Here is a 23,036-nt window from a genome sequence, read left to right on the forward strand (position 1 = left end):
TTTGTTTTGAAATGTTAAAATTAGATACAATAGCATGCATGTGAAGAAAATGTGCCACCTCTGATCTTAGACTACTTTACTGTATGCAATAGACACATGACAATGAAAACTAGTGACATGGAGTCAAAAATGGAAATGTTTTAAAGTACAGGTGTGGTCAGAATTGGTTCATTTTGGTGACCAATGATTTTTGTTATGTTTTCGTCACTGAACGTCATTTTCGCCCTGATGAAAACAAGATGATAACGAAATCAAATTTAATGCACAAGGACAATAACGAGGATGAAATGTACTGACAATTTAATGTGTCAGATCCAATCAGACCCTAGATGCACACATATCAGCTGCCCCTGACAAACAGTATGGTGATGGGGTGGGAGGGCTTCAACCTGCTCCCAGTATCCCTGCATCTCGTGATGCGTTTTCACGTTTCAAATATCAACGCCTGGGACATACGCACACATTTTGGATTTGACGTAAAAAAAAAAAAAAAACACTTTGAAAACTGCGTGGCACAACTTTCACCGTTAAAAACACAAACTTTTACAGAACAAACTTTTTTTAAACTAGATCTAAATTTGCTGTCAAAATTAACACTGTTAAGAAGATTAGACACACTTAGTCCAAAGTTACCATGACATGCACCCCCATGATGAATGTACTTATAACTTCTGCCACCTGTAATTCAACTAGTCACTTTGTTGTAGCATTTGCCCCCAAATCCCTACTGTATTCTTCTCCTTAGGTAAGTGCCAAAAATTATAGTTAGTTTAGACTTAATTTTAAAATTTAGGACCATTAAGCATTTTGTGTCTGCAGACTTAACACGATTTTTTAAATTCCTGCTTTCTAAGAACAGCCACAGCTGCTGTCTGCTTCAGTTCATGTTATTTCCAATGAGAGTTTCGCACAGTTTGAAAGTGCCTTCCGGTGCAGTTTCAACATTTGACTTTTGACAATTTGGACATAAAAAATTCACTCTTTTTTTTTTTCTCATTTTGATGTATCTGTGTGAAATTTGGTCAAATTTAGTCTATGAAAAGAGCCAAAAAAGAGCTTTGGCAAGATCACAGTGAAGAAGCGAGTTAATGTACGTGCCAAAGAAGAAGAAAAAAAAAAGAGACAAATTGTATCAGATGTGAAAACGTTATTGTGGTCACTAGAGGCTATCAGATATAAAACCCAAGAATATAATGGCTCCACCCAAGTGCTGCATAGAAACATAAGATCTTCTGCCAGTCTGTGGTTGCCAGTGTCATTTATTTTGCTGTTGTCTGCTGGGGGTGGGCATCATCAACTTCCAGAGAAGCCCGGAAGCATCATTACTCAGAATTTGATGGCATTTTGAGTCAGTGAGGTACATGAGGTCAATGAACAAACTGCTCTCCATCGTGGACAACATCATCACACCCTCTCCACTCCACACTTCCACACCACTTCCTCTCCCTCAGACTCAACCCCACAAAGAACGCTTCAGGAAACCCTTCCTACTGTTCTCTATGCTCTTCATACTGTGATAGGTGATGCACACCTGCCAGGGATAAGATCCCAAACATATTTTTGTGTTTGGGATCTTCATGCAGCTGCTTTTCTAGGATTTATAGCATACTTGTTATTTGTTAATGTAATTTACATTTCTCTCTTATGCGCTGTCAGTCTTACTTTTACAGTTTTTTTGTCACTGTTACTACCTCATCATATAAGGTGCCTGTGGCATTTGTAATGTTAACTGTGTTGTTTTTTTGTTGTTTATTATAGACAGCCCTATTTTTATCCATCTATAAAAAATGTGAAAAGGTTATCGAGTGACTCCTTTTTGCTAAAGGCTATGCCTAGTATAATGCTGTTTTCAATGGAAATATGTCTAAATGCATAACCTTTGTGAAACAGTTCATCCTATTCTGAAACTGCTTTTTGGTTTTTCAAATATTCCAGGCAGTCCAGAAGTCCTGAGTGTTGTCACAGGACCATAAAAAGTTGAGTAGGTTGCCTTTGATATTGTTTTACATGTTCCTACATATCTGTCACAGTCTTTTCATCCCATGTCAGGCTTAAAATCACTTTCCCGTGTCTTCTTGAAAGTCTGGTTGTAAGTCTAATTATAAAAACAACACACACATGCTTAATGGTCTTTGCTAGTTAGAAAAAATTGCAGCAATAATAGCATTTCAGTCTAGTTTTGGGAGTTTGTAAGCTACAGTAGTTTGCAGATACTGAAAGAATTGAGGCCTGGGTATTCAAAAGTGTTATACACAATTTATGGTACATTCAGAGCGGTCGAGACAAAAACATCCCAGAAGATTTAGGAGAACAAGTCAAGGCATCCCAGTTTACTATTTACTATTGTTTATTCTATTTCTGTGTGAAGTGTAGTACTGTGGGAATCGATTTCATGTGAATGGAAGTTACATATAGATTATAGTCCTGCATATAAGGAGAGTTTGTCACTTTTTTGTTTAGGTAGAGGTCGGTTTCCTTTACAGAGTGGATTAAGAAATGAATGAAGAACTAAAGATGTGCAGTTGCCTCTTTGTCCAATGCAAACTTCAACTGCAGCCCAATCAATATTCATTAAAAAGGATCCACACATATCCACACACACATGGAATTAGTCTAACACATCGTCACAGCTCCCTCAATTGACCCGATCCACTCTGTGAACCAGAACACGACTGTTTCTCACTGCTCTCCTCTATTGTTGCTTTTAAGTATGCCAATCAATACCTCCAGCTGACACTCGCCAACCACTCAGTCTCTTCATCCCCCAGGGGGTGTGGTTTCAGTGTGTAATCTCTGGAGATACCAGAGCTTCAAAGAACGCAGGGTTGCTGTGCTGGAGGGCACAAATCCACCCCGCCTGAAGTCCAACACACAGATGCTCAGTTGATTGGGATGATGTGGAAAACACTGCCCTCTGCTGATACTAACCCCACATTAACTAGGATCTACAAGTCATTTCTGTCTCTGGTATTTCATGTGTGTAAACTGTAGTTGTTTGTGAGATATTCACAATTAACAGTAATTACAAACTGACAATGCCTCTTTGCAGATATTAAATATAGAATTATTAAAAAGAAATTAATAGCAGCTTCAATATGGCATGGATATATACACTCACCAGCCACTTCATTATGTACACCTATTAAATTGCTCATTAACAAAAAATTCTAATCAGTCAAACATATAGCAGCCACGCTGTGCATCTAGCCATGTAGACATGGTCAAGATGACCTGCTGAAGTTCAAATGAAATATCAGAATGGGGAAGAAATGTGATTTAAGTGACTTTAAAAGTCACACAGTTGTTGATGCTAGACAGGCTGGTTTCAGAAACTCATTTTCCCACACAACCATCTCTGGGTTTACAGTGAATAGTCTGAAAGAGGCATCCTGAAAGTATCCAGAGTGCAGCAGTTCTCTGGGTGAAAATGCACAGTTGATGGCAGAGTTCAGAAGAGAATGGCCTGACTGCTTTGAGTCAAAAAGAAGACAACAGTACCTTGAAGCAGATACTCGTCAGAAGCAGAACACCACTGCAGGTGATTCTCCTGTTAGCTAAGAACTGAAAACCGATGCTACAATTCACATAGTCTCACCAAAATTGGACAATAGGAGACTGGAAAAATGTTACCTGACCTGATGAGTCTTGGTTTGTACTGTGGCATTTAGATTGCAGGTTAAGAATTTGGAATTTTGGAAAAATTGGACCCCCTTAGTACCAATTGGGCATCATTTAAACACCACAGCCTACTTGAGTAACATTGCTGACCATGTCCATCTCTTAAGTAATCACAGTGTACCCTCTCCTGACAGCTGACTCCAGCAGGATAACATACCATGACACAAAACTCAAATCACCTTAAACTCACCTCTGGGATGTGGTGGCACAAGAGATCTGCATTATAGATGTACAGATGACAAATCTGCAGCAAGTGTGTAATTTCATCATGTTAATATAAACCAAAATCTCAGAGGAATATTTCCAACATTTTGATGAATCCATGCCACGAAGATTTCAGGTAAATGGTTTCCAACGTAGCATTAGGAAGGTGTAACTAATGAAGTGGGCCTTTACAAGCGGGTTCTGGAGTAAACATGAAACTGTGTCATAAAGGCAAAGAAATAAGGTGTTGTGCAATGTGTTGTTAGATGTGTCATAAACCAAGATTTCTGTTAGTCATGGTTTCATACTCTTGCTGTCGTTGGAGCCCACAGTGCCCCCTCTGGTGTAAAAAATTTTAAAGGTCACCAGGCTTTCTCTGTTCTTGCTGCACGGCTCGTAAATAACCTGCAACATCAGATAAGAACCTGGTGACCAGTGACGGACATTAGACCAACTGTAAAACTGGATGCAGTTTGTTCGCACTAACCAAAACAGCTACTATCTTCATCTCATGCGGCCTCCCTGGCGCCAGCTGGATGCTCAAGGCAAAAGCTGACGGGAATAACAATTCTACATTAGATAACAAGACTGTGTTGTGACTTTATCCCTCTTCCTTCAAGGTTACCCGCGTCGACCGAAGACTGTTGACTTTTGCCTAACCGGGTGAAGGGACACTTTCTCTCGGCGGAACACGGAACACACACACACATGCATGTGCACTGACACAGACTCACCCCCCCCCCCCCCCCCCCCCACCCCCTCCAAACGCCTTCGAAGCTTATGTCTTCTATGTAGTGAGATGTGCGGATTCATGTGCTGAGGTGTGTTTTTTTTCTGTTCTCAAACTGATCTCCCTGTTGGAGCTCAGTCTGGGGGGAGTTATTTTTTCTCCTCGTCTTTCCTCATGTTGTGCATTTTCCATTGTTATACCTCTCTGACCAGTCTTCCCCATATGATGTTGTAATGTATGTATGGTCGGAAGGGTAAGATGGCGCTGGCAAAGGTCGGCAGCCTTAACCCAACAAATTTCCTACGCGTGGGACTAATAAAGGTTATCTTATCTTATCCAAAAATCGGTCAATTCTGAAATGTCTCAGGGTTGTTGTCAGTTAGACTGAGTGTTTTCTTACTACCTGTCCATCCATTCTCTTCTGTTTGTCACAGAGGGACTGGAGGCTATTCCAGCTACCACAGGGCGAGAGGCGGGGTACACCCTGGACAGGTCGGCAATTCCTAAGTATTAAGTTGAAATCAGTGAAATATTGAGGTAGAAGTGCTGAATACATATTTCCTTAAAAGACTGCAAGTTAGTAAACAGCAGTAAAACACATAAATTAAAGAATGCTGTTTGCCTCCAACTCTACCAGCAGGTGGAGACAGAGTGGTGGTGTAGTTGTATGCCTAAAGATGAAGGTTTGACAGACCCTGAAGGCTCAGAAAAGATGATGATTATTTTTAATGTTTTTTTTTTCTTTTTTTTTAATTTTGGTGTGAAAAATGACCTAGTGTACAACAATAAAATCACTTCTGTTTTAGCAAACTTATTATGTTCACAATTTGATGGTGTGTACATTTTTAATTTCCATCAGCCACTTCCCGGCATTAAACAGAATGCTGGAAATGTGTCTTTCTTAATATTTCTATATAAACTATATAAATATTCGCATATTAACATCCTGAAAACCCCGAGAACTACAGTGTACAGACAGTAAGCTGATTTATATGTTGGGTATCATGTCAGTGCTTTTCCACTAGGTGGCGATATAACTCTGTGTATAACTCTTGATTCAACGCTCCACCTCCATTCAAAAAGTAAAACGTCGTGTGCTGTAGACACTTCCTAGTGTCTAAATCGTAAAACTATCAGGTTTACTGTTAAAAACAATCTTCAACCACTTCAACACAAACCACCAACAAACAAATACAGTATAAATACAGTATACCACCTCAGTTTTTAAGCATGACACACGAGAAGTAAGTCAGCAAGTGCACATGCACGTGTCCTCTTCATTGCAGTGCTATGGCTTTGACCTTTGACCCTTTTTCACTCCGTTCCCATTTCAGGAATCTGCAGTATCATCAGCTCAATGAAATAAAAGACAAATATGTAAATGCACATTCTGCAAAAATTTTGCATGAAAAGATAAGTAACCGACAAGTGAAGACTGTTTTCATCCTTTTCTGAATGCATGTTCAGGCTCTGCCACTACCACTTCCTCTCCTGTAAAGCCACTAGGTGCAGTTCTTTACTGGAAACCAGTAGCTCTGACTAAAAACACCACAGTAGTAGTGAACAGTGCACTTGTGGCAACGGTTAGTTATCAATAAGTTGCACAGTGTGAGACAGTTAAACCCTCAGTGCCGACTACCCAAGAACTGTCACACATTCTCCATCTTCTCAGCTTCATAGAGCAGCAGCTTACTGGAAACCTTGTAACTGTAAACTAGCGTGGCCAACCAAAAATACCTGCCTACTATGGGTTTGAGAGACCACTCTTACAAGAACAATTCTTAGTTGAGGAAGAGAATTTGCTTGTAAGTACAAGTGCTGATATCAGACATGGGAGTGTTTCCTGTTAAGATATGCAAATGAATTCTGTTGCTAGGGCTAAAGTTACTGCAGATTCTTAGGCAGGATGAAAACATTAAGTTTAAAAGTTACAGGTGGTCCAGCTATTATACAGAACTGCAGGTCTAGAAGCATGCGCCCTTCACACGCATTGCTCGGTCTTCCCTAAAATTAGTTAAACAATCAGACTCAACATTTCAGTGTCAATATCAAACTATTAATAAATGTTAAAAATCTGCATACATTGCATTCTGCTTCCTTCTGCTCTTTTTTTCTTTTCCCTGCTTCCACTAAAACCTGCAAAGTCCTTCTTTTATAACTACTGTGCATACTTCCAGAAACATCAACTTAACACAACCCTGGCCCTTTGAATGCTCTGCGAGAGATTTCTTCTGTGTAATCAATACAATACAATATAATATCTTGAAATGCTTGACACTAATCCCCCCCAAAAAAGCCATAAAAAACATAAACTACTGGTTGAAATTCTAGCTGTCACTCAGTGACAAAATCACAGTGTGATTTCTGCACGGGGGAAGCTCTGTGCAGCCATATCTGAAACTTTCTGAGAAACAGAAAGGAATGAAAACAGCCTACCCACCCTGCTTAGAGGTAAAGTAAGGCAACTATCAAAGAATATATTTCAGGTTCTGAGTTTGTAAGATTGGACAGAATAAGACAGAACTGCTGCTCACATGTTAGGCTGTCTCCAAAGCAACTGTACTTTCACTTTTAGCTAAGAAAGGATAAAAGGTTAAATCTGGCCACAGGAGCAACAGGTATGCACATACAGTGCACCCACTCACTCACAGTGTGCACAAACACCTTCACAAAAGTCTTAACACTTTTACACGTGAATCAGTGGATAAAGAAAAGCTTTATTTTAAGCTCTCCAAGGCAGGATATCTCGTTTGCATCATGAGAATTTTCCATGAAACAAAATTTGTGGTTTTCCTTGTTTAAAAAGGTGTTCTTTTTCAACATCTCACATGGTCAAAGCCCATTGGTTAATCAGAAATGTGCAAAACAACTCCCATCAAGCTGCAAACAAGGCTTCTTTTTTAGTTCCTGAAAAGCTGAGATGAGAGAGATAAGAGTGTTTTAGGCCGCCTGAGGCCATTATTTCAAAATCGAGGCTTGATGGTGACAGAAGAGGAAGTGCTGCTGTCCCATGGCTGTGACTTACGTGAGTGACTGCGAATGTGTTTGCATTACCAGGCTGTGGTGAAGAACAAAATTCACACAATTACCAGGTACAAAGGCTTAAAGTAAAAAGAGACTCCAATGACACAGAAGACTCAAGTATCGTCTCAGCCAGCCTCTTCACAGCATAGCAAGAATCACTAATGCTGCAGACTTGAAAATCTGGTGCCAAACAGCTCGGAGAGCTTTTAGCACATTTCATTTCATTTGAAAGAAAAAAATGTTTGTTATTCTGTATCTTTAAATTCATCTACTTCATCAGTGCTCAAACATATTTGCATAGCTTTCTTATTGTACAGAAAAGTAAAGATAACTTTTTTTGTTTAACTTTATTAACTTTCTTGCTACTATTTCAAAAAGAACATCCAGCATTAAAGAAGAAGAAGTTGATAGACCTGGTACCTGCAACAAGGGAGTTAGGGGGTGGTGGGCGGGATTCAGTCCTATGTTTGTCACCAGAGCTAATGCTTTTGATATCTTTTGATTGTGAAAATCCAATGATATTTGGGATTTTTGTGGTTGGGTTTACAGGTAGACTCCATATGTACCAAGGCCTGCTGTTCTTCCAGGACTAACAGGTGCAGCTAGCACACCTACAGGTGTCCTATCTTCAATCTTCACATGCCAAAGAAGGACACTCACAAGCACAGCAAAAACTACACATGGAAGATTGCAATTGGTGCAGCTCCAATTCATTGATAAGGCAGTGAGCCGCAGGTATGGAAGTACCTGTTTGCATTCAAAGAGATTACAATAGAATGACAGCTCAATATGGAAATTATGTAATCGCCCTTTTCAGATGAAGAGAGAAAAGACTTCCAATTTAGAGAAGGCCCTTAAAGATTTGGCTTAACACACTGTATACTGTAAATAGCTACACCCTTTTTGCACACGCCCTTCTTCTTACTCAGCTATTTATCAATAGTGACTTATATGTATATAAGTCATGTATATATTGTATCTATTTCTTACTTAGTGTATTGTCTGTCTTTGTTAGTTTTTATACTGGAGCACTGTAACAAAAATAATTTCCCCTAGGGATCAATAAAGTATCCTGATTCTGATTAAACTAGCATAAGCTAGCAAGATGAGAATGTCCACCCTCACCATCTTGGATGAAAAAAGAAAAAAATATCACCAGTCATGATAGGTGGCTACCCTGAAATGGAGTTAGTTCCTGTTTAAAGGGAGTTTTTCCTTCCCACTGTCCCGAAGTATTTGCTCATAGGGGGATGTGTGACTGTTGGGCTTTCTAATATTGTCACGTCTTTACCGTACAATATAAAGCACCTTGAGTTGACTGTTGTTGTGAATTGGTGCCATATAAATAAAGCTGAAAATTAATTGTGTCGCAGAGAGGCTACTGTGTCTATGAAAAAACTCACGCTCTTTGGCTAACGAGTTGTCAATCACAAGTTGATCCTTCACATTGAAATGTAGTATTTCGAAACAAAACAGACTTTAACTTTTGTTTCTTCTTTGGTTTGTTTGTTTGTTATTCAGTATGACACAAAACGAGCCCATAAACATAACCATCAACAGGAACGCCTTTACAGAGGTCAAATCAGAAAGTTGTTTTCTTGTAGACTTCTATAGGCCAAGAAGATCTACAGCTATCGCCAACTAGTGGCCTCCAGATAAACTGCCGTATCGGCTTTATTTTTCCGACCCAGAAGCTACGTCCATGTTTTATACTGCATATGGTAGTAACATTAGCTACTCAGCCACCACCCTAACATCTCAGCTTGCGTCACGTTAACATTTTTGTTCCACACTGTCCCTGCTTGTATTTACAGAAATGTGATTTTTATAAATGTTCATGTTTCTGAATAAACATGAGTAAAAACCTACAGTACGGGTGGTTTTTCCAAGCCTGCAGCACTTCCTCACTCCGTACTTAGTAATGAATCCAACAAAATTCCATCGCAGATACAAATTTTGTGACCGCACAGGCAGTTGTGCAATGGTTGATAATCACCTACCATGGTCGTCGCAGTAACAGGCCTCTCTAAATCTTGGTGGTTAATATCAAAACGCTGCATCTTTGTAATTTTTGTGGTTTTAAATTTCTGACAAATACACCCTGGAGATTCTCTACTGCTTGACTGTAACTAAATTTGGGCAGCAGGAACCTAGCCGTTCCACGCCACTTAGTCATTATGATATGTACAGATATGAGGCTGGTATATTCCACTGTAATTTTTAGGAAGTTTAAAAAAAAAATCCAAAATGTCATACTGCGCCTTTTAGACCATTTTGAGACCCTAAAACTCTTCACTGAAACTGCTACAGCTGGAAATGAAAGTGGCTGCTGAGGGAAAATCCACTGTTAAAGTGTCAAGAAAAGCCGCTTTACATCTGTGAATCGATCCACTGCGGTTGTGAGAAGGTTTCATCAAGACCGAAGGTGGTAAAAGAAGAGGAACAAGATACTACTACAGCTGAAGTGAGAGCTTTAAAATAATAAGTATAAGTACAAGATTTTTGAATGACACGGACAATTACAGAATACAGACTTGTGTGGAATCTAATCTTTCCCTCCTAATATAAATAATACCTAATAAATACAGGTTAACAAGTGTTTGTTTTTTGTAATATTAATCTATGTGAAATTTAAAGTCCTTTCATTTCTAACCCGAGTAATGAGACACAATTATTCAGGCTCACTTAGGAGCCAGTAAAAATTACACATGTGACAGCAAGATGACTCGAGTGAAATTTCAGTATGTCTGCGGTGTGTGATGTAAAAGCTGCCTACTCATTTGCTTTTGGTCGGTGCACAAATAGACACATGGTTTACTTTCATTTGAATGAGCCATCTGTGGTTTGCATCTCTCAATGCAACATGAAGAGCAGAAGTAGCCTTTACAGTCCTCTGCTGACTACATGCTCAAAGAAGTGAAGCAACCTAGCCGCAACCCAGTACAGGCGAGGGTAACAGCTCCTGAAGTGAACCGAGTCGTACATGTGGATGTTTTGCTCGTATGCTACGATGCTCTAATCTCAGTAAACTGGTCAATGCATAAAGGTGCTAGTACCAAATCTAAGGAAAATTGTCACCAGATTCTTCAGTTCTCCTCATCTCTACAGAGTATGTCAGAGTGCTGCAGCTCACTGTTTCGATTTTCCCAAGTGTGAATACATTCTTCTTAGAGTTGGACACAGAAGCATAAATCTTATCTTATTAACTCATTCACTGCCAGCCATTGGCAGTGAATGAGTTAAACCCATTGACTCATTCACTGCAATTGACGGCTATAGACGTCAATGGCAGTGAATGAGTTAAGTTATTCTGTATCTGCTAGAAATGTAAATTTGTCTACTGAATTCTTGCAATAGTTTCAAAGTTGCTATTTAAGCTTCTTTCCGCGGCCCTAAAGTGACCAAAAATGAATTCATGGATTAAAATGAAAACAAAAAAAACAACCAGATACAGACTTAGTGTCTGTGTTTGTTTGTTTTTTCCTTCTTGCCGTCCTGGGTATGAATCCACCAGTTGAGGCCTTTCTGTGCAGTTGATTGTTCTCCCTGTGCCTCAGGGCACTCCAGTTTCATCTCATGCTCCAAAGCATGTATGCTAGGTTAGTTGGTGGTTCTAAATTGGCCGCAGTTATGAATGTGAATGTGAATGAGTGTCTTTCTTGGTGTGTTGACTGAACAATAAACTGGCAACATGTCCAGGATGGATGACTGAATGACACGCAGTTCACTACACAATCTTATTTTTAACATTCTTTTTTTTAGAACCTACTGTGTGGTGGATTCTTTGAATTCTTCTGGTTTTGACCTCAATGAATTATGATGCTGTTGAAAAGAAGTCTCAGCATGAACATGGGTTAGACTGATTTGCCCGCCTGTGGCTTTCAGTAGGGTTTCACTTTGCATCAGTCATTTGGATCCCGTCTCTTTCTTGGTTCTGTATTTTCCTTCAACACACAAACAGATTTTAAATTCAGCTGAATCTCACCTGCCTTTAAGAATGTAGTTGAACTTAAATGACCCTCACAACTTCAACTCTTGCCTTTCTCTACTTTTGCCTGTGTTTCTATAGCAACTTTGCATTTATATTTCCCCTAATTTGTCTAGATGAAGGCAGAGCACACACATAGCAACCTGTAATCAGTCAGTTCCTGCTTTGACTTCATTTCCATGCTTACCTACTCACAACACAGCTATACACAAGAGCGGCCTTTCTTGTCATTATGAACACAACAATGTGACTTCTCTGTGATTCAGTAATTCCTAGAGGGCAAAAGAAAGTTTATTGCATCAAGTCACACTTTTCTTTGTCACATTGTGAACAGATTCACAGTAAAATATACTGTAGAGACTCTTTACTTCATTGAAAACCACTGTGTGGCTGCTGTTGTGAGAATTGTAATTAAAAGTACGTGACCACTTGCTGAGTTGCAGAATTTCTCACACAGAGGCGAGAGAGGTGCACAAGCTCTATTCTTCACATCTTGAGAAACCTGCTTCCCCTACAGCCCTTTGACTTGCTCAGCATTCAGTATTACAACATCAGCAGATAAATAATGACATGACTTTAAATTATCGCTATTACAGGAACACATTTAAATGTTAAATGTTTTAAATATAATCTTTCACATTTGTCTCAGTTTTTGACTTGAATATATAAAGTGCACAAGTTTGAGCTCTGCTACTTCCTCCTGCTAAGCTTCCAATTTAGGTACTGTGGATGCAAAATGGTGCAAGTGACAAGAGGAAGTTTCTACAATACAGCAGGTCACTAGGCAACACAAAGAAGAAATGCATGATTGTGTTTGTTACAAAGAGTGCTGAACAAACACACCGATCATAATAGGTATAAATAAAATATTCAAATAGGCTTCCTCCTATTGTCTGCCTCTCACACACATACACACATACGTTTTCATGCTCACTCTCACAAATGTGCAGCTTCCCTTCCTCTCTCTCCTTCAAACGCACTCACTCAATATTCAGCTCATATCCGGGATGGTAACTCTATACTTCTCTGACTCCAGCCACATGAATGAAGAAAATAGGGACAGGGAAACCCCATGTCACTCATTATGAAACTCACACACGCTTTACACCAGAGTTAGTCTACATCTTTACTCTTAATGAGTCCAAAAAGCAGAGAAACGAGGGGGTGCTAGGACAACTGCCAAAAGAAAATCTGAAAAAGAAAGTTAGTAGAAAGCTGAGTGCTGTTTCTTTAGCTCTGTAAGCTGAATATGAAGGAAAATCAAGTGGAAATATGAGAAAAGCGAGAGAAGGGAAAAACAAAGCTTGGAAAATATTTGTTCCAATTTCACATCAATGCAGAACATGTGGTGAAATTTCAGCCAACAAATTGCTTATTTGTTTAAGCTGTCACTGGAGCGCCCCCTTTAAGAGCAAAAAACAAATTAACCCTACCTAATTTGAAAGCAAAGATGCAAAAAAGAGCATCAAAATAACCACAAATATGAGACTGATCTTGTTTTTTTATACAATAACTTCTGCTCAGCTATTAATTATGAGGTCCCTGGCCAGAGGTTTTTGGAAATAAGTGTGTTCAAACCGCATGAAAAATGACATAAAGTAATTATTTGATTTCAAACAACCTCAATAACTCTATAATAAAAAAAGAAAAGAAAATGGAAAGAGCCACCATTTAGTGTTAGTGTACCTCTTTTGGTCAATATTGTTTTAAGGTAGACCATAAAATTAACATCATGCTGTATTAGGAAATAAATGAGAAACCAGCAATCAAGACCATTAAATCAATTGGAAAATGTTTACAGAGGTCATAAATGGAGAAGTAGGGTCGTTTTCCCACTTGATTTTTATTTTTGGGATGACCTAAACACAAGATCCATCAGAGTCACGGAGAGCATATACAAGTAAAATAAATAACTGCATATAATAAAAGTGTAGTTTTGTTTAAAAAAAAAAAATCCTACATTGGTCGGATTATTATAATTATTTTGATGGTGAAGCACAAAATACTTGTATGTCAGAGCTGTCTTTTTAATCATTTAGAACTGCAAAATTACTTCTTATATTCTGTGTATTTATTTATTCATTCTGGTAGGAGTAAGGTGTAGAGGTGGGAATCACCATACATCCCACGATACGATATTATCACAATACTTAACGCACGATATGATATTATTGCAATTTTTTTTGTAATATTTTGCGATATTCAGATTCTGTACATAAAGGTAAACTTTATCAATATTCATTTTATCTAATATCAAAGTCTCGCACTCAGTCATTCTCTCATTTCAGTCAGTTTTATTGTTGACAAACTGAACGGTTTGTATTACAGTCTAGTCCAACTTAACTGAATGCAACCATCTGGTACAATTATAGCTATTCTGAACTATGCAATTTATGAAAACTATGCAGCCCATTCAGCAACTGAAGAATTTGAAAGTAAATTAAAACAAAATATAATTTTACATTAAATAAAAAAGTTTTAAACTTAATTAAAATAAAACATGTCTTAAATTAAAATAAGTAAACTGTCATGTTTATTGCTGCCAAAAAAAGTTAAACACATTTGGACAGTGAAGGAACGTCAGGATTCTTGCTCAGAAAAAGGAGCTGATCAACATGCTCTGAAGTCAGAGCACAAAAACCTTTTTTGTAACAAAATATCGAATTCTGCTGTCCCTGTATCGATACATTATTAGCAAACAAAATATCACGATACTACACAGTATCGATTTTTTTCCCCACCCCTAGTAAGGTGGGTGTTCTCAGGTTTTCAAATCCGAATAGCTTTACTCGTTTCCGACAGCACCTGAACGCACCTCTCCCAGTTGCTTCCTTCGCTACGGCAGTTTTGGTTCATAATGAAGAGACTCTCACTGCGCTCTGGTTTGCTTTTTTCCAGGAGGTGACGCTCGCCAACCACACACTGATAAGACTGAGCTATAAAAAGGATCGGCGGAGTTCACATAAGTCACATGGATTTTTTTTTTCTTTCTTTGCAGGTTTCGCACGATAATAATAACCGGGCGCAGCTCGCGTGACGCGCTTGGATACGGAACACACAAAAAATGCGGACAGGGTGCAGCCCTGTCAAGAAAACCGTTTCAGGTCCAGTCATTCAATAACGTTTTTAAAAAATACAAAAAGGAAGAGGAAGGCCGGGTTACTATCTCTGTCTGACACCGCATACTTCCTTTTATCTTTGTGCAAACCGCCCATTACGCATGAGTGAGCGTTGCACGGCCCTCAAAACTCCCTGAACCTCTTAAAACGGATAGCATCTCTAATGTGTCTAGGTCTGTGCAAAAAGTACTGAAATACTGCAGTGAATCTGCAAAAAGAAAATCAGCTTTAGTGAATGCAAAGTTCCATCAAAGTCATAATCTGCTTCCTCGTTTGGGCTTTGAAGGGAGCACAGCTGTGAAGTGGTGAATTTATTTGATTTATATGCGTGTAATTCATAAAATAATATGAACTGACAGACTTACCCCCACATCACTGGCGGTCAGGCGCAAACGTTGCACTTCTGTTTCTTTTTTAAATTCAGCCAACATTTGCGAGGCGCGCTTTTGCACCAATATGACCTGACACATTTTCTTTCACTTTCAGACTTTTGCAGTACGGTGCAAAAGTCATCCTCTAACACACAGCAACGCACTTGAGCGCTTTCCATCTTTCTCTCACCTCTCACTAGCTTTCTTAATTGCTGAAACAAACTTGTCCGCTCTAGCTCCACCATTCATACTGAAGTGTCTGCCAGACTTGCAGTGTAATACATTTTCGTATTTTTGGTCACACCCACTGTTTTCAGTTCGCCCAGCCCTCTATGTCGCGCCAGGGGAAGCCTCATGAATGGAGTCCTCTGGTCATCAACGCTGGATTTAATCACATGGAGACGAAATTTACCTGAACACTCTTAACAGTGGTTCACGGTACAAAATTCCACTTAGCGTTATGAACAATGGGTTCAAGTTAACCCAGTGCATGAGTCTTAATGCAGAATACAAGCGTTGAAGCAGAATCCCTGGAACCAGAGATTAGGAAGTGCATAAAAACGCATTAAAACATGTTGGATGTGTGCAGTATGATTGCACTTATATAACACCTAATAAGTAGGAGTAGAAACAAAATAATTTAGTACAAAGTCCAGTTTCACAGCTCTTATGTGCATAAGAAGAGAATGTTACAGCAAACCATCTTTGAGATTTATGCAGGCATTTCACACATTTCAAAGTTTACTTTATTCATCCAAAGCGTCAACCCCCATAGCAACTCTCTGAGGCTGTAATTAGCTTAGTGAGCCACAAAAATGCTTGCAGGTACCTGTAAACGCTCATCAAATGCACATTCGCTTATTAACAAAAAATCATAAACTATACAAAATATAGTTTATGGGCGTGGCTTCCAAGTGAAACCGGTGCATTCTTTCTGAGGACCCTCTGTGACCTCAGGAAACACTTTCATGATCTCAGCTGCTAGCTTATAGTTGTACTGAATACAACTGTGTAAATGTTTTAGATTAGGGTTGTTACTAGATTAAAAAAGGATGATATAGCAGAGTATGCTTTATAGCAGGCCTAAATTGTGATGTTACTAGTTACTGATCCACAGTTTCTTAGTCAAAGTCCAATTAGAAAACGTCAAGATGACAACAGCAAAAACAGAGGCCAACAGGCTAACATTATGTTGACTAGGTCCATCTTTTATTTACATTCTATGGTGTGAACAAAATTCACTATAAATGAGCCATGAGAACTAACCTGTAAGAAGTACACATAAAATGAAAGTTGCAATGTGATAAGGAAACCCATGACATACGCTATTCATCTGCCACGCTTCACAGTGTGGGGCATTATGCAGATATATTAAAAGCAATCAAGCATTAAAAGACAGGGAAATAAAGCACATTTTCATGAACACACACAGGAAGCAAAAGCAGAAGTTTGGGCGAAAGCTGGGGTGACTTCCCTGTTGCATGTTTCGTTTGGTTTTTGGTGCTTTGCTCAGAAGTACCCATGTTCTATTAATAGATGGTAAAGGGTATCCTTTTCACTGCTCTGCATGTTTGGAAGTGGTAGCCTATGTCAGTGAAAATGCTTAAGCCTCAGTGGGATGAATATGATCACTTCCTCTTGTGGAAACAGTTCTCTATTTAACAAGATGAACCAAGATGAACTCTGCCCATCTTTAGTATGCTGAGTGAGAAATTTCCTGTTTAGACTTACATAATTTCTATGTCTGTGCAAACTCTGTTTAAGCAGAGGAACTGATGTAACTACTAGTTACATCAAGTGTTGAAGTAAATAAACGTTACAGGATGGGGAAGTGCAGTTTTGTCATGTCAGGATCTCCTGAAAGAAGCGTTCGCCCAGTGTGTCAGAAAACTAACCGAAGTTCCAATGAATTAATTTCTGTTCATAATTCAGAGAAACAAATAGAAAGACTTCCATTAAGTAAGGACAGCCCTAAATTAGTCCGTTTTTCTTTACTCAAAACTAAATGTATTTCCCTGTGACCTTACATTTTCTAAAGAGGTTTCAGTTCTTCAACTTGAAAACTGTCATATGTGACTGTTAAATTTGGAGGAAGGGCTAGCACACAATTAGCTTAACTCAGCAGAAATGTGATAACAGGGTGCAAAAGGTCGATGCGCATTTATCTCAACGACGTTCTACATATATGGTGACTGGCGAGGGCACTGGAGTCCATGGAACTGGTGGGTGCTGGAGACCCTGAATTGGAAAAGGGAAGGATGGTTGCTTCTTTCTGAGCTGACAGGGTCTGATAGCACTCAGTCAAAGATAAAGAGGACTTTAACTTTTAAACATAACTTCCTCAAAACACAGTCATAAAGAAGTTAATATTAAAACTGAGCTGTGTCTGTTCCAGTGGTTGACATTCTGTCATAAAACGGCAGTTTATTAAGCTAGAAAAGATGACCATCTTGCTTTATTGTTCCAGGGGCACAAGTATTCAAGGTTTGGTACTTTTAGCCACTTTTGAAACACCGCTACAGTTCCCGTCACACCAAATATGTGAGTTGCCATTTTAAACGACTGTTGTTGTTTTTTCACCTAATCCTGGGCAACAAATTAAATTTCCAAAGTTGTAGAGTATATTGTGACCACCTCTGTAAAAGCAGTTTGATCAGTTAGCTGGTCAGAAGCATTGTATATTTACACAATACCACAATCTTCCTAGGAGTGAATGTCCCAATAAATTCACCCCAAGGAAGTGTAGCCAGAAGGAAAGCGGTTCTCTCTAAAAGAAGAATATAGCAGCATGGCTTAGGTTTGCAAAGTTGCATACGAACCAACCACAAGACTTCTGGGACAAACGAGTCTAAAATGGAGATGTCTGGCCAGAATGCAGAGTGGCATGTCTGAAAAGCAGAAAGAATGTGTCACCACAAACACCTCACACCAACTGTCAAGTGCAGTGGTGGAGGGGTGACCATTTGCGCTGATGCCGTTAAAAAAAGAAAAAAAAGAAGTTCCTTATGGGGATATGAGAAACAAATAAAGTCATACAGAAAACAATTCAAGTTATTGCTGCTAAATGTGGTTTTACAAGCTGCTGAATCATGGAGTGCATGTACATAGACTTAGTTTTTACGACAATATACTTTGCTTTCTCTTGGACATATAATTTTGGCCTATCTGGAAGATTTCCTATAGTTTCTTCTGATTAGGATACAACCAGTTAAAGATGTAGAGCTAACTGGCTTAAACCAGATGTCACAAGAACGGTGGGAATCTAATAAATTGAATGACACAGCACATTTATACAATAGTTATTTGTCAATAGATAGGCCCACTCTAAGACAGGGCCTGTCTTTATAAGTACCAGCCCATTTACCAGTAGCTCAGCTGAGCACTCTATAAGGTTCATTCACCCAATCTCACACAGATTCATACATCACCTTTATCTATGCCTCTCACTTACATGGATGCATCTGGGAGAACTGAATTAAGTATCTTCCCAAAGGATACTTTAGCTGGAGACAGGAATCAGTCGCCTCTATTGGTAAGCTTGGTAAGCCACCTTTTAATGAGGACCATGAATAGCACATAATATTGTTTTAAAAGAAAATAGAAATCCCCCAAACAGACATCTGAGCGTCCATTGACTTCTATAGACCTGGGCTTTTCCAAAAGGGGGAGTTACCATTGGATGTTCACAGAAAAGAATGCAGGTTTAAGCAACTTACACAAAGGTGTCACTTTTCAAATTTAGAACGTGCATCCTTCCTTCGCAGTCTATCGTTGGTTGTAGCAGCTGTTGGACTGCCATGTCATGGACTGGCCAGAAAAGCTGCAAAGTATAATATCATTGTATTCTGTTCTAAAAATTACATATCAGTATCTAAGCTTCTTGATCCTATTTAGAAGATTTTACAGTAAGTGATCATTTTTAATGTTTTAAATATTTGGCCTTGATTTTACAATAAATATATCTACTATTGTCAAAACATAACGTCAGAATTCCCTTTTAATCATTTCAATATTATTCTTGGTTTGCCTTCTTGGTGGTCTACAATCAAGTTGTGTTTGTATGAGGGTTAAAACAAAATACAAGTCTATGTGCGCCTCTGTGTAAAGTTAAAACATGAGAAAAGCCAGAGTGTGAGGGCGTGTTCACCCATGACACACTTAAATTGGCTTATTGTGGAAACAAACACAACTGAATTTTTTCCCCTTGCCTTCTGGAGGCAGATCTTTTCCCACAGGCTCAATGAACTGGTATTACAAACACTGCACTCAGTCAAGCATCCCTGTTTCCCAAGATTGTAAATGCATATTTCTTTTGATCTGTTTGCGTTTTATCTTTTCAACTTAAAAAAATCCTACGCTTCTACCTTAACATTATCCATTCATTCATCATTATGATCCTCCATCCTAAGCTCTTTATTCAGGTACGGATCATAGGGGCACCAGTCTAAGAAGAGATGCCAGGATCATCTTCTCCCTGGTACCAAAGAGTTCCCCAAGCAAGCTGAGAAATTTTATCTATTCAGCAAGTCTAGTCTGCCCCAGGCCCTCCTCCAAATTGGACATGCACAAAACACCTCACTCAGGAGGCATGCCAGAAGGCATCCCAGTCAGATGTGTGGTGAACAACCACAACTGGCTCCTTTCAATGTGGAAGAATAGCAGCTCTATTCCAAGCATCTCCCCACCCTCTCTCTTCGTGTGAATTTGGCTACCCTTTGGAAAAAGCTCTTGACCAGATCACTTTCAAGCTTAGCTGTCTCTTTACCACACCCAACATGCACAACAATGAAGACGCCACATCAGTCAATAGGTCAGTCTCCCAGTCCCGCTTTACTTCACATATGAACAAGACATTTTTTTTCTGGCTAAGAACCATGGCCTCAGACTTAAAAGTTGCTCATTTTCATTCCTGCCACTTCAAAGTAGGTTGCAAACCACTCTAGTGCAAGCTGGAGGTCATGACTTGATTTAGCCAGCAAAACCACGTCATCTGCCAGCAGATGAGATCCCAAGACCATCAAATCTGCCACCTTAGGCCCCTCAACTGTGCATAGTAATTCTTTCCACAAAAGAATTAGTGACAAAGGGCAACAGCCACTGGAAACTGGCATTGTGAGCCAAGCTCTCATTGCTGTTGTACAGGGACTGAATGGCCCGGAACAACAGGCCCAATACCCCATACTCCTGAGGCAACCCCAACAGGACACCCTAAGGGATGCCAATGAATGCCTTCTCCAGGTCCACAAAACATAGAATAGGTGAGTAAACGCCCACACATCCTTGAATATACTGGAGAGGATAAGGGCCTGGTTACGGTTTCCACAACCAGGACAGAAACCTCAATGCGCCTCCTGAGTTGGAGTTTCAACTAATGAACAGATTGTCCTCTCGAGGACCTTGGCAATGACCTCCCCAGAGGGGTCTGTGTTCTCTGAAGTTGGAACACGCCCTCTGCTTCAAAAAGGAACCACTATCTGAGTTTGCCAGTCCAGAGGCACTGTTCCAGGCTTCCACGCAATGTTACAGAATGATGTCTTAACAAAAGTTTACTAGAGATGGGCTGGCTGTTGCGCTGACTTTCTGTGGGGCACAATAATGTTTTCAATATGAGGTCAAGACAAAAATCTGGTTCCCTTTCTTAATTATTTTAAGGGGTTTTCCATTGTTGTAAATGAGTAAGTATTGCAAGTATTAGTAATGTCATGCATATCCAGTTAGAATAGTGATTAGTTATATACCCTTAATCAACCTTCTGCACTCTTTTCTTTGATCTATACTACAGGACATTCAGAATTTTTGGTTTTGTCTGGACTGGTTACTTTTCTTCCACATCTCTTCGCCATCTCAGAGAGATGGTGACAAGATGTTGCTTGGGCCGCAGGTGAAGTGAGTCACACTGAAACATGCTTTCTGTTTGAGTATTATCTGCTGTTATTTTTTATTTAGCAACCGCAATGACATGAAGACCAGTTAAAGAAGACTTTAGTTTCTTTGTGACTGTTTAATTTGAACTGGATATCTAAGGCAGGCATACACTGCATTGTATGTGTGAAATTCAGAGGAAAACCTGTGAGATAAGATCTAAACACAGATTTTCTGCAAAAGAATACACTCCCACAGCAATTCACATGCTGTAATGTTCAAAACAAAGTTTCTCTGTAACCATGAGACATTACCCACCCAGAAAATGTGGGATGCCTACTATTCTGCAAGAGCACATGTAGCCCTGCAGCATCATAACAGTAGGGATACAAGGAAGTTCAAGAAAGAAGTACAGTCATTTACAGCCTTCAGTCGAGACTTGAGGACTATTAAAACCACGAGACCGTCATCATCTGACAGACATCCACAGGCCATCCCAGTTCCGGTTCCTGGGCTCTGTTTACTGATTAACATCATGTGACTTTTCTCTGGAATGTTTGTTAAGACGTGTTGACTGAACCAGCATGCGTTTCCAGGAAACCACATGCATATAATCAGCCAGCTAATCATGCAGCACAGACACTGGGTGCCTGGTTAGCTTACAAATTACACTGTGTGTTACTAGATACCAGTCAAACACAATGCTACATGGGTGGCATTGTTGGCATGCAAGAACAGAGTTCTTTCACACTAATCTTACAGGAGTTATTGCAGATAAGGAGCAAGTCAACAGTTGTCATCAGTTTAGAAATAGTTTTACTATTTATATTGTTGTTTACCAGCTCCACACTTACAGGGGTGTAAAAAAAAAAAAAAAAAAGGAAAAATTTTCCCCTTCTTGACTACTTATTTTTTGCATATTTGCCAGACTTTTGTGCTTCAGATAATCAAAAAATATATATATAACACTAAGATAACCCAAGAAAATAGATCATTACATTTATTAAGGGGGAAAAAAGCATCCACACCACCACATATTGGGGAAAGCAGAGTTCAGTGTGGCTAGCCTCGCCCATGCCTGATTACTGCCAGACCTGCTGAACCAAGAAACCGCTTAAATAGAACCTGTCTGAAAACATGATTAAACGATCTCAGAACTCAACACATCATGCCACAAGCTAAAGGAACTCCAGAACAGATGCAAATGGTTGCAAAGCCATTTCTAAAACTTTGGGACTCCAGTGAACCATCATCTACAAATAGAGAAAAACTAGAACATTGTGTACCTTCCCAAGAGTCGAAAATCTACCAAAATTATTCCAAGGGATCCCAAAGGAACTCAGAAAAACATCTAAAAAACTGCGGGCCTCACTTGCCTCAGTTAAGGTCAGTATTCATGATCCGACAATAAGAAAGAGATCAGGCAAAAATGGAGTTCATCAAACCAAGAGTAAAACATGGCGATGGTAACGTGATGTTCCGGGGCATTGCTGCCTCAGGACCTGGACAACTTGCCATAGCTGATGGAAGGATAAATATTGCCCTCAACTAGAAATCCTGAAGGAGAAGCAACTGCAATGAAATGAAGACCATTTGAGGAAGACTTCCATTGGTCCATCAGTTTGTGCCCTGAAACTTAAACATACTTGGGTTATGTAGCAAACAATGATCCGAAACATACCAGAAAGTCCACCTCTGAGTTGCTCAACAAACAATCTAAATGAGGATTTTGGAGTGGCCTAGTCAAAGCACTAACTTAAAGATGCCTCAATGTGAGGTTAGGTCATTCATGCTGGAAAACCTTCCAATGAGGCTGAATTAATAATAATTCTAAAAAGAAGGGTGGACCAAAATTCCTCCACAGTGATGAGCAATACTCATTGGCAGTTATCACAATGCTTGATTGCAGTTTTTGTTGCCAAGAGTGGTACTGCATTTTGTATTTACTAGGTTCATCTTTGTCTACTATTACAATTTGTTTGATAATTTGAAACAGTAAGTATGAATGTGAAAACTAAATAAATAAACATGCAGGAAGGGTGCAAGCTGCATTTAATTTC

At 39.4% G+C, this 23,036-nt stretch overlaps 1 long non-coding RNA gene across 1 annotated transcript in view; it reads right to left on the minus strand.

Moving 5' to 3' along the window:
* The window catches only part of LOC147315949 (uncharacterized), a 76,234-nt gene extending 60,879 nt beyond the window's left edge, over positions 1 to 15,355 (minus strand). Inside the window, exon 1 of the long non-coding RNA XR_015124411.1 lies at positions 15,109 to 15,355. This is a non-coding gene — a long non-coding RNA (uncharacterized LOC147315949). The remainder of the gene's footprint in view (positions 1 to 15,108) is intronic.
* Between the last annotated feature and the right edge of the window lie 7,681 nt (positions 15,356 to 23,036).

The sequence above is a fragment of the Aulonocara sp. 'chitande type north' Nkhata Bay genome, linkage group LG13 (assembly GCF_057382095.1).
Source record: "Aulonocara sp. 'chitande type north' Nkhata Bay isolate Kocher_YH1m ecotype deep benthic linkage group LG13, A_spYH_male_GT1.1, whole genome shotgun sequence".
In the NCBI taxonomy this organism is placed as follows: Eukaryota; Metazoa; Chordata; class Actinopteri; order Cichliformes; family Cichlidae; genus Aulonocara; species Aulonocara sp. 'chitande type north' Nkhata Bay.